General features: G+C 43.6%; 1 protein-coding gene across 1 annotated transcript in view; it reads right to left on the reverse strand.

Annotated features, from left to right (window-relative positions):
- The window catches only part of Dlc1 (DLC1 Rho GTPase activating protein), a 334,097-nt gene that overhangs the window by 106,817 nt on the left and 212,932 nt on the right, over nt 1–14,348 (reverse strand). The gene's annotated exons all lie outside the window — the stretch shown is intronic.

Raw genomic sequence — 14,348 nt, forward strand, 5'->3', positions numbered from 1 at the left:
TGCAGCCTTCCTTGCTGTAGCTCGCTCTCCCCTACCTAGCTGCCAGATGTCCGAAGTAGCCAGGGACATTTCCCACCAACTCCGGCCCGCCTGGAACGCAGGAGACAGGTGTAAGAACTAGCCTAGCCATCCGATCTTTAATTTTCTGTCCTGAACCCTTCCTTTTGCCTTTTGTGTGCTCTCAATGTACTTTTTATTTTATTGCCCAGCCCCTGCCTCGTGAGACTTCTTCCCAGATTCATTCAAGAACTGGCGTCAACCACCAAGGGACCGCGGCTGCTCGCCTTCTCCCGGAGAGGCCACAGCTCCACCGTGTACCCCCGGTGTGGACGCCCTTGCCAGCAGGAGGCAGCCAGACAGAGTCTCCAGCTTTTTCATGATTAGTAAAAGGCTGGAATGTAAGTCCCCCCCCCCCCCCCGGGCTCCACGCAGATGCCCCCACCTGTCTAAAGTCTGCACCCAGTACCTGCGTTGCCTAGGTAACTGGCACACCTGGAGGCAGCCACCCCCCCTCCCCCAGCCACCCCTCCCTGCCCCTGCCCTGTGGCCCCGTGGGTGGAGGGGGGGTCAGCCCTCCTCTCCAGCCAGCAGTCATCCCAGCCAGCAGTTCAGGACTAGACTCTCCTCTCCTGCCTGAGTACAGAGCCCATGGGGCTTTCCTTCATCGGCCGCCTGCCTTGCTAACCCTCACACTTCCTGAAGAAAGAACGTGCACAGCAGCATTTCAGGGGGAGACATATATGAGAACGAATGACAAAAGCAGCTACACGGTGCGCTACATGGATCAGACCCCCTGTGTCGTCGACACTAACGGCGACCGGCGGCTGGACGAAGTTGACTTAGCATTAATCCTTTTCTAAAGTTGGCCGTGGGGTCAGGCTCAGACACTGAACTGCAAGGGTGCACTTTTACTTTCTAGGGGAAAGAGGGCTCCCAGTGCCGTCTCTGTTTGTTTTCTCTCTACCGCCTCAGCCACAACTTCTCTTCTAGCTTCTTGGTGGTTATTTGGAGCTAACAGTCTCACAGACTTTCCTTCCCAGGCTGGGTTTGCCATCCCTAGATCTCTGATTCCTGAGTAGTGGGATTACAGATGTGAGCCACCGGTGCCCAGTGAGCGTTTCTTTCCAGGTATTCTGGGAGAGATCATGACATCTTCCGTAGTCACAAAGATGTAGCAATCCCGATTTTTCATGGTGATTTATACCACAATATTCTGTATTACCAGAACATGAGATCTGAATTACTTTTTTGGCAGTCCCTTGGAACACAGACTTACCCCAGGACCCAGGAATTTCATTCCTAAGTACAGATTCAAGAACATGGAAAAATATTTCCTACCACTACTTGTACATGAATGCTCATGGCATTCATACTCATAAAAGACTCCAAGTAGAAACAACACAAGTGTCCATAAGCTGATACATAGATAAGTGTAGTATGTGGTAACCTATAGTAGATTTGTGGCTGCCTAGGACCACATTGGAGTGTGTCTGAAGGGGATATGGAAAGTGTTGCTGATGGGTCAGGTGTGGATTGAACACCGCTGTGATGACACTGAAAACGAGGGCATAGGGTGGTATATTAGTCAGTGATAAGGGAAGAGAAGGAAGAGGTGGATGTGGAGAAAGAAGAAGAAAGAGAACTGAATTCCTCTCATTCAAGGATTGTCAGTTTCACATGACATTTCCTCAAGGAAAATGGGCGAAGTTATCACAATCCAGGAAGCTTTCCACTTAGGACTGATCAAGCGAACCTGATTCTTTAAAAACGAATGTTAAATTTGAGAGTTCATTTCGCTCAGACTGGTGACCTGCAGCTATCAGAAATGTTTACGTCTTAGAACAGATGGATTAGGAAAATGAATTTGGCCCCATGTGGACCAAAGAACCTAATGGCCAAAAGCTTTGATGTTGTCCAACAACTAAGCAAATAACACGTTGAGTAAAAAGAAAACAGATGTACAGACACCACCGCGGACGGCTTTGATCTCTGCTGTGATGGCGGCTCCCTGCTCATGAAGGACTCCAGGAACTTGTTGCTTTTCCTAATGAGCCTTCTCTACTTTACTAGGTTCACTGATTTCATGCACACCAAACAGGCGGGAAATGGCACTCCTTTATAAGACAGGACTTTGATGTTTCACTAAGACCAGCCAATAAAGCATTTCCTACACCATTAGCCAGTAAATCGCAATCATTGGCTATCTTCGAGAACTCTGTGTTCGGCTTCTGCTGGTGTGAACAGAGTGAGGAGAGAAGGGGACATCCAGGAGTCAAAAAACACCCTGGGAGTCCTCGCCAAATCCCCGAGAAAACCAAGTTTTTGGAAAGCTTATTGCATTTTTACTCCATCCATATTTATTGTCACGATCCTGGTAAATTCAAAAAAGTCAACGAGAAGATCAAGTGAGATCAGGTGTCAATGGCTCTAGGACTGGTGATACCGCTTTTAGGTGTGAGGCCTGGGGGGACAAGAGAGAAGTGAGTGGTCTAAATGGGCTTGGTAGAAAAGGGGCCTTAGTCCAGATATGGACTTCCAGGAGTTCCATTATGAGGGGAAACACGTTCTCATAGCATTGTGGACATTTGTCCCTTCGCTTGAGGTCACGGCCTCACAAGCATGCAGGGCTGGCTGGCAGGAGAGAAAAGAGGGCTGAGGGGTTCCGGGGCACCCCCCGCCCCCCAGGAAAGTGGCCCCCTTCTGGTGTGGGAATGGCACGCTTCATGCGTACGCGCCTGGCCTTAAAGCTCCCGAAATCCTTACTTTTACTGCTAGGTCTCAGCGCCTTTTAACTTCCTCATGGGAATATGGGAAAAATAAATGAGTTGAGAAGTTGTTGCTAGCGGATGGAGATGTTGGCCATTTTAGGTGGAGTGCTCTGCAGATGCCACTGAAAACAGTGTCTTGGAGTCGAATGAATTTGGTCAAGATCCTAAATCTATCACGGATGATTCGTATGTATTTGAGCCAAGTATTTCACCTTCATGCTGTCCCACGGTCTTGTCTGGCTGATGACATGACTCTGAGTCCCGACACCTATCTATTTTGAATCAGACAAACGCGATTGCTATTTAAGAAGAATACAACTACCTTGTAGGTGATTTGGAAAATGTAGACGACAATGGGAATCAAGTTACCTTTGACACATGACTAACATGAACACAATGGACATATAAGCCCTTTGTGAAACTACTGAAAGGCAGCTTCAAAAAGTATCTGTGAAATTTATTTCACTTTTACGTGCCCATAATTGGTCATACCCATGTACCCTTGAAGTAAGAGAGTGTTGGAGTAAGGAAGTCCTGTAAAAGCTATCTGTCGAGCCCTCTGATGTAACAGATGGGGAGACAGAAATACAGCAGACTTCACTGAACTCAGTGGGCTAGATTATTGGGAGTTGGGAGTCCAGCTTAGTGGTAGAGTTACCTTCTAGAATGAAAAGGATCCTGGGGTCAATCCCCAGAAACTTTAAAAAAAAAGAAAAGGCAGATTTATTGGGGTGGCACATGCCTCTAATCTTAGCACTCAGGAGGCTAAAGATAGAGTCAAGAAGTTCAAGATGAATTTAGGTAACAAAGTGAGACGCTCATCTCAAAAAGAAAAAAGTAAAAGTCTTATTATACCCAGTCAAACCCTTCACCTCTCTCTGTCCCTCTTATTCCTCCTCCCTATTTCTACGTTGTTCTCTTCAGTTATTGATAAGACATTTTTTATCTTTACCATGCAAGTTCTCTAAAAAAGTATAAGCCCTGGGCAATCAGTTCCTATATGTAGATATGCTTAGTTACATTTTGAGTATTTTTTTTTGACTGTTGTGCCTAACTGTTGATTCCTCCAGAAAATACAAGCAGCACAAGAATCCCTGCATACTTGACCGGCATACCCAACTGGGTCCACATTATTCTCCTGGGATTCTATCAGTAGCCAATCCTGGGTTTTCTATTCTTTGGTCAGTAGGTTGGCAGCTGGCCTCTGAGCTAAGGAGATGCTTGTTCTGTGTCTGCAGCAGAGGCAGTGTGTGTGTGTGGGGGGGGGGGTCAGTAGCTAAACAGCATCATGAGTGGAAATGGGCCATCCATAAAGAGTCAGGAAGAGTCTTCAGGGAAGATGCTGACGTGTGGGGTGATGTAAGGAAAAGCTTGAAAACAGGCAGCCCATCGTAATCCCTGCCATTCTAACCCATGATCTAGATAGGCAGTCCTGGTGAGAGTCTTCGCTGCAGGGATGCTTCTCTCGTCCCCACGCTCATTTCAAGTGACCTTCATGGTGACTTGACAGCTTGGAGAGACTCATGTTTACTTCATCATTTCTGGAATTCTCAATCCAAACACGAGCGGTTACGTGTGTCACCTATCATATTGCAACAGACTGAATTCTTAGAAACAGCTCCATGTCTCCTCTCCTCCCATCCTGCGGGGCACTAAGCCACCTTCTGAACAAAAAAAAATTAACAAAGAAAATAAAGATCTTCTGTTTGCTTTTCTTTAGTATGATACCCTATTTTTGTAAGAAGTACATACGGGACAAAATGAAGCATAACAATTCTTGTATTCATTCACACTTTTGATGACTCTAAATAAATAGTTTACGTCTGTAGATGCATATCTCATAACCTGGGACATCACTGCTCTCATTTAACGACAGGCATTCTTTGTTTTTATATTCACTCTTCCCTCCCTCCTTCCCTCCCTCCTTCCCTCCTCCCTCCTTCCCTCCCTTCCTTCCTTCTTCCTCCTCCTCCCTCCATCCCTTCTTTCCTTCCTTCCTTTCTTCTTTCCTTCCTCTTTCCTCTCTCCCTCATTCCCTCCATTCCTCTTTCTCTTTCTTTCATCAGAAGTCGGGACAATTCATTAAAATTCAGGAAATAAATATCCATCACTGGTCCTCAATACAAAACCTCCACTCCACCTACGCTCCCTCCCTTGCCCACCCCAAATAACCATCTCCTACCCCTCTCTGATGGAGACTGCCGCACTGGTGCTGTCTCGTGGCCAGGGTGAAGCTCGCACTGCAAAGCTAAACCGATGGTTGAGGCGCTGGAGTGAATCTGCAAATCTTCCCTCGCTTGCCTTCATACCACAGGCTTGGCTCGTGTGGTCCTGGGGTTTGACCTCCCGGCCTCTCACTCGCCAGGCAAGTGTTCTGTCCTGGAAGCCAGGCCCCAGTCCCATGACACACTTCTTCAAGGATCTGGTCTTTCAACAGGGGCAATTACGTTTTGAAATAATAGGGTATGTGCAAGGCAAATGTAGAAAACGTAGTTATTTTTTTTTCAGACAATGTATTAGTACTTAAAAATGTTGATAACAGCATGCAAATATGTCTGAATTAGATCCTGACTTTGAGCCACTAGTTGAAGTCAGATGAAGATTTCAATAAAATATTTAGTAAGTAGCAAGGTAATTTAGTATGGATTTATTTAAAGCCTACTTCCTGTTTACATGAACATTAGAGTCGAATTCTTATTAGCATTCTGAACTCAGCCTTAACTGAAACTTTTCTTTTGGCTGTGTAATTAAGACAAAGCACATAGCCTATGAAAAAAAATGTCCTTTCTGTACCAAATCTGCAGAAAATCTTAAAAATAAGGGATTACTTATTAGCATTACAACCTTGGAGTGAAGAAGCTTATTTAGCACGGGAAACATTTGCTAAGAATGCTTTTGCTTCATTTTTTTCTCTCTAAATATGCCTACCTGAAATAAAATAAAAGCAAAATAAATGTGGAAGTTATATTTGTCCAATGAACATTTGAGGATTACATGGTTAAATTTGGAAGCTACATTAAGTCAGACAAGAGCCACACTATTGAAAAATTGAATTTTTGTAGGGATCGTTTTCTCAGAGGATCCTGGTAAAGAAGAAAGAGATGTACTATTAAAAAAAAAACCAACCAAAATGAATACAACTGATTTATAAATCATATTATTTTATTTATTTTTTCTTCTTTATTGTCAAAGTGAAGTACAAATCCTATTATTTTAGCATAATCCAAGAATGGGTGATGTAGCTCAAATGGCAAAGTGTGCTTGCTTAGCAAGTGCAAGCTCCTGGGTTCATTCTTCAATATTCCCCCCTCACCCCCAACACACACAGAAAGAAAGAAAAGAAGCCAAACCACAAAATATTTTGAGATCCTTAGTAACCATATGGATAGTTAAGACTGACTTATGGGATCTGTAGACCTGAGTCTGTTAAATCTTGCTCTTATTTCATTTTGTTTATCAACAGTCAATTTAGTTATTATAGTTGTTATCTTTTGATAGCTTTTATTATGATAGCCTCACCTAGCTATTTAATAATGAAATCATGTTTGGATTTGCTTGCATTTTATAAGTATGTCTATATAAATAATAAAAAGCTGGGAGGGAGGCTGTTAAAGGAATAGGTATAATTATCTTTTATTTTAATTTTACAGGTGAAAATGAGCTACCTAGTATCTTTTTTGACTACAGAGCACATTTGACAGGCCAAGAACAGTGCTGACTTTTATTTAGGTTTGCAAGATGAGATTAAAAGCAAAACTAGTGTTTAATTAAAGCTGGGAGATACAAGTGAGATGTGGAGATAATCATTATGTCATTTTTAAGGTTTAAGGTTGAAGGAAATTCATACATTCAGTATCTTTAATGCTTATTTTTCTTTATCTTCATAGGATAATTTTTTTTTCAGTGTCTGGTGTTGTTTTTTTTTAGGTCCTGGAGCTTGAACTCAGGGCCTGGGTGCTGTACTGAGCTTTTCTCAAGGCTAGCACTCTACTGCTTTGAGCCATAGCTCCACTTCCAGCTTTTAGGTGGCTATCTGGACGTAAGAGTTTTATGTACTTTCCTGCCTGGGCTGGCTTCAAACCACGACCCTCAGATCTTCCTCCTGAGTAGCTAGGATTACGGGTGTGAGCCACCAGGGCCTGGCAGTGTGTGACATTCTAATTCTCTGTGTCAAAATAGCTATTCTGGGCTAATTTTTGTCAATTTTTTTTGTGTGTGTGCACTGGAAACAGATGAGACATGGAAGGAAAGATATTCTTAAACTAAAATGGGGCACTAATTCATCCACTGTTTTTTTTATTATTATTAATCCATAGGATAAGTAGAAATTTATTTTTTCTTTTAGGTGAAAGATAACTTAGTCTTCCTGGAATCCTTCTAAGAAAAGGAGCTCGCTGGTCTTCCTTCCCCCACCGGCCACACTAAGAGTTTGGACAAACTACCATATACATATTCAGCTGTTGTGAACTGTAATGTAACCATTAAAGCACAATGGAAGGGAAGAATTATAAATAGCTGACATCAGTTTTCCAAAGGAGACAGTTTGAAGGACAGAATCGTTGCTGCTTATTACACAAATAAGAAGCAGGAAGAAGCAGGGAAAGACAGAAGGTAATTTTAAGCTACAGTCAAGATACTAACCAATTTCCAAAGTTAGGAGGGAATCCATTTTTGAATTTCTAAATAATTTATTGATGACAAGTCTAAAGGGGATCTATGAATGGGAAATAGCTAAAGCTAGAACAATAATTTATTAACTTATTCAAGAATTAAAAGAATATTGAAGGCAAAAATCTACATTTTGGGGCAGTATAAAAATATTGTTAGACCAAAAAAATGTATAAATCTCTCTTTGGATAGAATTTGTTTGAATCTCACTCATTTTCTCCAAATCCTTACTATTACAGATTCTCATTTGATTTCCAGGATTGGATTTAATAGTTTAATTTTTTAAAAAATAATCGTATTTGATTTGATTGACATCAATGGCAGTTTTCTTTAACAAGTAGGAGATGAGATTCTCTTTGTAAGTTGTAACCTGAACTTTCTTACACACTCATGTAAAGGAAGGAATGCATTTGTGTATATTAAATCTTTGTGGTTTAATATGGGAACTTGACTATGGAACTCTGTCAATATTCCTGATATTACTCTGAGATTGGCAAACTTACTGTTCTTGCTTTGGTCTGAAAATACAAATGAAGGCTATATAGGATAAAAGGGAGAGGGTTAATGATGATAACTTTTATTATGAGTATTTAAATAAAGACACGAGTCTACGGACATACCACCCTGAATGCGCCTGATCTCGTCTGAAATAAAGACACGAGGTCAGTATTATGGAGTATATCCATTTAGAAGGCTAGATTTGCCATTTGCCTGTGTGAATTGCTAGGTATTAGATGGACAAAGCTGTAGCAAGGTGTTTCTGGCATCAAGCAATCTGGAATGAGAGGAGACATGGATGGTCTGAAAGCAACTGGCTTCTGTAAAATAAGAAATGAACTATGGCCAGTTGCTGGTGGCTGGCACCTGTAATCCTAGCAACGCAGGAGGCGAAGATCTGAGTATCGTGGTTCAAAGCCAGACTAAGCAAGAAAGTCTATGACACTCTTATCTCCAAATAACCATGAGAAAATGGGAAGTGGTACTGTGGCTCAAGTGGTAGAGCTCTGCCTTGAGCACAAAAGCTCAGGGCCAGTGCCCAGGCCCTGAGTTTGAGCTCCACAGTTGACAAATAAATAAATAAAATAAAAATGAAGAAACGAGCTACAAATTACTGAATATTTCCAAATTGCATTTTTTTCTCTGCAAAACAAAGAGTTTGGTGGCTCTGATAGCTTCAAGACCTTTTCAATTCTAAGTTTATACTGTATTAAATTTACGCTCTTATGGAAGTCCTGTCAGCTGTTTCCTTCTCTTTTCTAAAGACCAGCTGTGGGTGGAAAACCCATCCACAATGTTTTTGGGGAGACTGATCATGCCAGGCACACATAAAGCTTTCCCCTTACCCAGGCTAATTACCTAATTAGGACCTGGGTAGGACCTTACCTACCCAGGTCCTAATTAGGACCTTTTTCTTCTAGTGGAGCATACAGTCTTACATGACTTCCTGTGTTATAAATGATCCCGTCTTATGTTACAAATGATTTCTTCCTGGTCATTTTAAAGTAGTGCTTCTATATTGATGGGAAAAAGAAAGAACAGACAGAAACATCCTTCTTACATCCTTAGGAGTAAGCGAGTCAATATCGGTAGATGTATACATTTGAACATTTCAGCTTACATTTGTCCTCACTTTTACTAAAAATCAAGTTCCTAGGGTGTGAGTATGTGTGTGCGTGTGCATATACCTATGTATGTGTCCACATGCATATTTATAGTGATAGATAAGTGTTTTATTATTTTAAAGAAAATATAAAATAATTAAACGTTATATAGGCTCTGTGATAATAGAGAACTAAAATCTCTCGGCTCTACAAAGTAATATTGACCAGTTCTTCTGATCAAACGTACATTTGACTGTGAATTGTGATATTTGAGCTTCTGCTAACCCACATGGGATCTTCATATCTATCTATCTAGCTGTCTGTCTGTCTCTCTGGTTCTCTCTCTCCCTCCAAAAATAGGTGCCCTCTCTCAGAGGCCCCTGGCCCATGAGCCCATTTAACCAATGAGGAAAGCTTTCCCTTTCTCAGGTTGTCTCAGCTTTCCTCCAAGACCTGAAGATCAGAGGACAGACTGCATTTCCGCTTCCACACTTTCTCTTGGCCGGGAGTCCTTGAGGAGGCAGATCCTACCCAACCACAGCCTTGAGTTTCAGAGTGAGCCCTTGGGGTGGGTCTCCAGCGGGTAACAACCCTTCCTCTCAGAAGACGGACACGTACTTTGAAGGGTTTTTTTTTGTAGGAGAAGTGTGAACAAACTCTGGCACAATCAGAATCTGAACAAGCATTTGTTAGGCCTACTGTGTGAATTATATTGTGCCAGATGGTGTGTGTGTGTGTGTGTGTGTGTGTGTGTGTGTGTGTGTGTGTAGGGGGTGGAGGTGAAATGAAGACAGGTCCCTGGCTTCAAGAGATATATTTTAACTGGAAAGCTGAAACAAGTAGGCAGTGTTACAGGATCTGGGAATCAGGTTCTGAATGCACGCTCCCTGGGTTTGCCTCTTGCTTCAGATGTAAAGTAGATTAGACTCATTATTACAGTGCTTCCAGGTGAGCAGAGGCATGACAATGAAGCTGATATCTGCCCCAGCCACTGGGTTTCGGAAACTCATCAAGGTAGTATACTTTCTATGAGATGTCTACGACCACACGAGTTGCCATTGACGTGCTGAGTGAAGACTATGCCGTCTGGATTAGCGGTGGGAACACCAAACCATGTTTTCCCATAATGCAGTGTCTTGCTCCGTGGCTGAGTTCACTTGTTACTGAATAAGGGACATTCCTGTTCCAGACGAAGGGGAAGTTGTGAGAGAAAGAGAAAATCTCTTTGGGGTTGCATTGGGGAAACCGATCTGAGTACCCTCAACTTAGTTATTGTGAAATAAAGGAAAGGAACCTACTACCAGACTCTTACTACTCTGCCTTGCTGTTTGGGACTGAAAAGAGCGATTAGAGTCCACAAAGTTTTAAATCTCTCCAATAAAGGTAATGTCTGCTGATACATTGCTAGGAAATCCTTACACAAAGAAGGCAAAAAATTCCATGACCCAAGTACCCAAGATTCGGCATTTTGTTACTCCATGTGTTCTGCACACAACTGCCATTGTTTTGTTCTGAAGAAACAATGTACTAATCAAAATGAGGTCGGAGCTGCGGTAGATGCACTAAGCTTTTGGCTAAGAGAATGAGGGAAGCCAAAGATAAACGCCATGAACAGATTGCCAGAGAGGAAGGCTGTCCTCCTTGAACTCTTTTACTTCTCTCCAGTCAAAAACAAGAACCTTTAAGAATAACAAATAAATAATTAGATCTTAAAAAAAAAAAAAAGCAGGCTGGGTAAAAGGACTTGGAGTTTGTTCTCTGGGGTTCCTCTCCTCTAACCTCCCAGGAATAGCTAGAAATAAGTGTTATCTAGTGCTCACTGCAAAGAAACAATTCGAGTACTTCCTGGCGGTAAACAGCAGGCAACGCTTCCAAGAATAAAGATTAAACCAAAGATTGCAAAATAGTTAGATCATCGGAGAAGAGTGGGGTGAGCATTCCAGGAGGGAAGCTGGGTAGGTGAAGCCACGGGGGTCATAGAAAGGTATAGGCTGCGTGTGGGGAGTCAAGAAACTCTCTGGGTCACTCCCACGGGGGCCTGAAGGTGTGTCATCTCGGGTGGAGCAGGTGGGGCGAGCCCAGACGAGGGGCTGTCACCCCGTCGCCGCCTCAGGGCCAGAGGCGCAGAACTGCCGAAGGAGTGGCCCGGGCGCCCGGCGCATCTGCGTGGCCGCGGAGGAACCTGCTTCCATGTGTGGCAGTCAAGAGATGGAATCTAGGATCCAGGCCAACACGCTGCCACGCTCTAAGCAACCAGGGAAACAATGACCCAGCTCACGCGTAGACACTGCACACGCACACACGGGCAGAGACTTCAAGAGGGGAAAGCAACCCCGATAAGCCATCGTAGGCCGTGCGCCACGTTCTCCAACTTGAAAAGGGCAATCCGCAGAGGTGAGGTCTTCCGAAGGCAGCGCGCCAGAAGAGTGTGAAAGTATGGACCCCTGCAGAATTCGAACCAGGAGAGAAGTGCATTCCACAGACAACAGCACGACTGACAAGGTGACTTGAAGTCAGCGGAGAGAGAAAGCAGAGTCTCGGAGGGGAGCCAAGGAGCGCGCATTTCTGTAATGCTTGTCCTGGTGCCAGTGATAAACACGAGCACGCCCTTCAGCCGCTGCCTGCGAAGAGGCCTCCGCAGCCCGAGGTGCACTCCACACATAAATCATCTCACCCTTCAAGCGCGCGCGGACACGTGGGAACGCGACGACAAAGACCTTTCTTCTTAGCCCTTTATGGAAACTTGCAAAGGAGGAAGTTCAGCCTACCATGGAGGTTTCACCCTAAGGAGATGTGAAGAGATCAAGTGGCTCTCGAGCAGTTTACCAGGAGAGACCTGCTCTTTTCCCATGACGGCATCCTCCACGTCCCAGAACATTCCCAAGATGAGGCTTGAGCCACATTCAAAGGTGAAAGGGCTGCCAGTCGCAACAGTGTCAAGATGGCCTTTGCTGGCAAAATGGGACAGTCACATGCTAGCAACTAGATCTTTCTAGGAAGGAGCCAATGGCTAGACTTGTAATCCTAGCTCCTAGGAGGCTGACATCTGAGGATCGTGGTTGAAAACCAGCCTGGGCAGAAAAGTCCATGAGACACTTACCTGCAATAACCAGTCAGAAGTAGAAGTAGAGCTGTGGCTCAAGTGGTAAAGTGCTAGCCTTGAGCAAAAGAAGTTAGAGGATGGCATCTAGGCCCTGAGTTTAGCCCCAACATGGACACACACACACACACACACACACACACACACACACACGTCTTTTTAACTGTGATAGAAAGGATATAATAATCAGTTATATATATATATATAGTAGATGTATACTATACATAAAGTATATGGGTATATAGATATATATTCAAATGGCAAAGTTCATAGTCAATGTCTCTTTCAGTGGAAATGCAGGGATATTCCTCTTTACTTGAAAATATCTTGGCTCCGACAGGTAAAAATGCTTAAGTGCCTAAAGTCTGAAGTTTTTCTGGTGCTATGTGTAACCAGCAATGCCAAGCTATTGACACTGTCTGCCGGTAAATGTGGTTCAGAATGTCAAGTACTGAGCTATGAACAGTGTTTGAATAGTATTAGGCTCTCTGTTCTAATCCGATTCAGGAGGTTGAGAAGGGGCTGTCTGAGAAGAGGAAGGTATCTGAAGAAAGAGCAGGAGACAGTTGGCAAGAAAAGCAGACAAGCAGCAAAGTGTTTCTGTCTTGAAGGCTCTACAAACACAGACTCTACTTGCACGGACCCATGGTCTACTTGAAAATGCTGTCCGTCATTCGGGGCTTTGGGAAGACGAATGGTGGATTTATAATCTCCCTAGAGCCACACTTTGAACTTTCCTTCAGCCAAACAAAAGGAGGTGTTTAGAAATTATCTCAAGGCTGGAGGACTTTCAATAAAAAGTTAAGACAAGACTGCTTAGAATGCTATTATTAGGCAAACACAAACTGTAAGCACTTTTACTGTGAACCAGCAAGAGGCAATCTCCTACAAGTACCCAGCCAAGTTTTCCTGGGCTAATATTTTTAACCTAATTTGAGGTTCATTTTTTCCTTCTGATTTCCTTTTCCTCCTTTTTGGTTTTCTATCTCACCATCCTTTTAAAAAATGTATTTACTCTCCTAGGTCGAACGTAGTGATAGATCATAGAAATGAAGGCATCTTCAGAACGAATGTTTTGGAAAGATTCTCTGACTGCGGCAGAGAACACGAGAGGAAGGAGCCTTTTACTCTCCTTCGCCCTAGCCCCCGCCCCCACCCCGCGAAATGACAACCTAATGCTGAAGGCAAGCTATCTGTGTTTCCAGTGGAGACAGAGGCCAGAGCAAATCTCACTTCTAAGGTGACCCCCCAGTTGGTGGGGCGTTTCTCAGGGGGGATCCTGCTGGGCTGTTAGCACACCCACGACCTTTCAGGGGCCAATTCTCCAGGGTGGAAGAGCCAGATTCCGGGTACCTCGCATGCTCTCTTTTAGCAGTTTGCCTTTTGGTCATTTACCATGCTTCGTGAACAGGGGGAAAGCTCTGATCTGCCCATTTGGCTCACCGTTAGGGCCTCTGACAGGGGTTTGCTTGGAGAAGTCAGTTGAAGCCATTCAAAGGTGGCGTGGGGATTAGCTAACCCAGTGGGACTCACATCTTTTAACCAAGAGTCTAACTTTTACAAGTTGAAAACTGTGTGTGGTAATTACCCTTCATACCTACTGAGTAAGGCAAACTTAGGCTCCTGCGGAGGACTGGTCATCTTGTCTACTGTGCCCTCAAACACATTCTGTTCCTTTGGCTGTGCCTTTTGGAAAGACATCTTTCCTACAACATCAAAATTCTGAATTCCTTATGACTCAGATCCAAATCAAGCCATGTTGTGGGAGCCCAGGGTCTCTCGTCCATTGGAAACTGCTCCCGACACATTGACAGATGGTTGAGATGTTTTACAGGAATGAATGCGAAGCATCAAGAGAAAAGGAAGGAGAAGGAAGGAAGGAAGGAAACGGAATGGAAGAAAGAAATAGAGGAAGGAAGGAAGGAAGAGAAAGAGAAAAAGAAAAAAGAAAAAAATGAGTAAATATCTCTTTCCACTCCTGTTTTGTAGGTGTTTCTATTTGGGAAGATTTCAATCTGGAGATGGCCAGTGCGTTTGCAGTTTAGTGATGATTTCATGCATGGGTGAATAGGAGAGACCTGAACTCCTGAGTGAAGGCTCCAGATGTTAGAGAGAGCACATCCCTAGACAAGGGTTCAGCAGCGTTTCCTAAATGAGATCCGTGCTTAGAATATTAGGGTATGGATAGAGTGTGTGTCAATCCCGATAACA

Source organism: Perognathus longimembris, chromosome 21, assembly GCF_023159225.1.
Source record: "Perognathus longimembris pacificus isolate PPM17 chromosome 21, ASM2315922v1, whole genome shotgun sequence".
Lineage (NCBI taxonomy): Eukaryota > Metazoa > Chordata > Mammalia > Rodentia > Heteromyidae > Perognathus > Perognathus longimembris.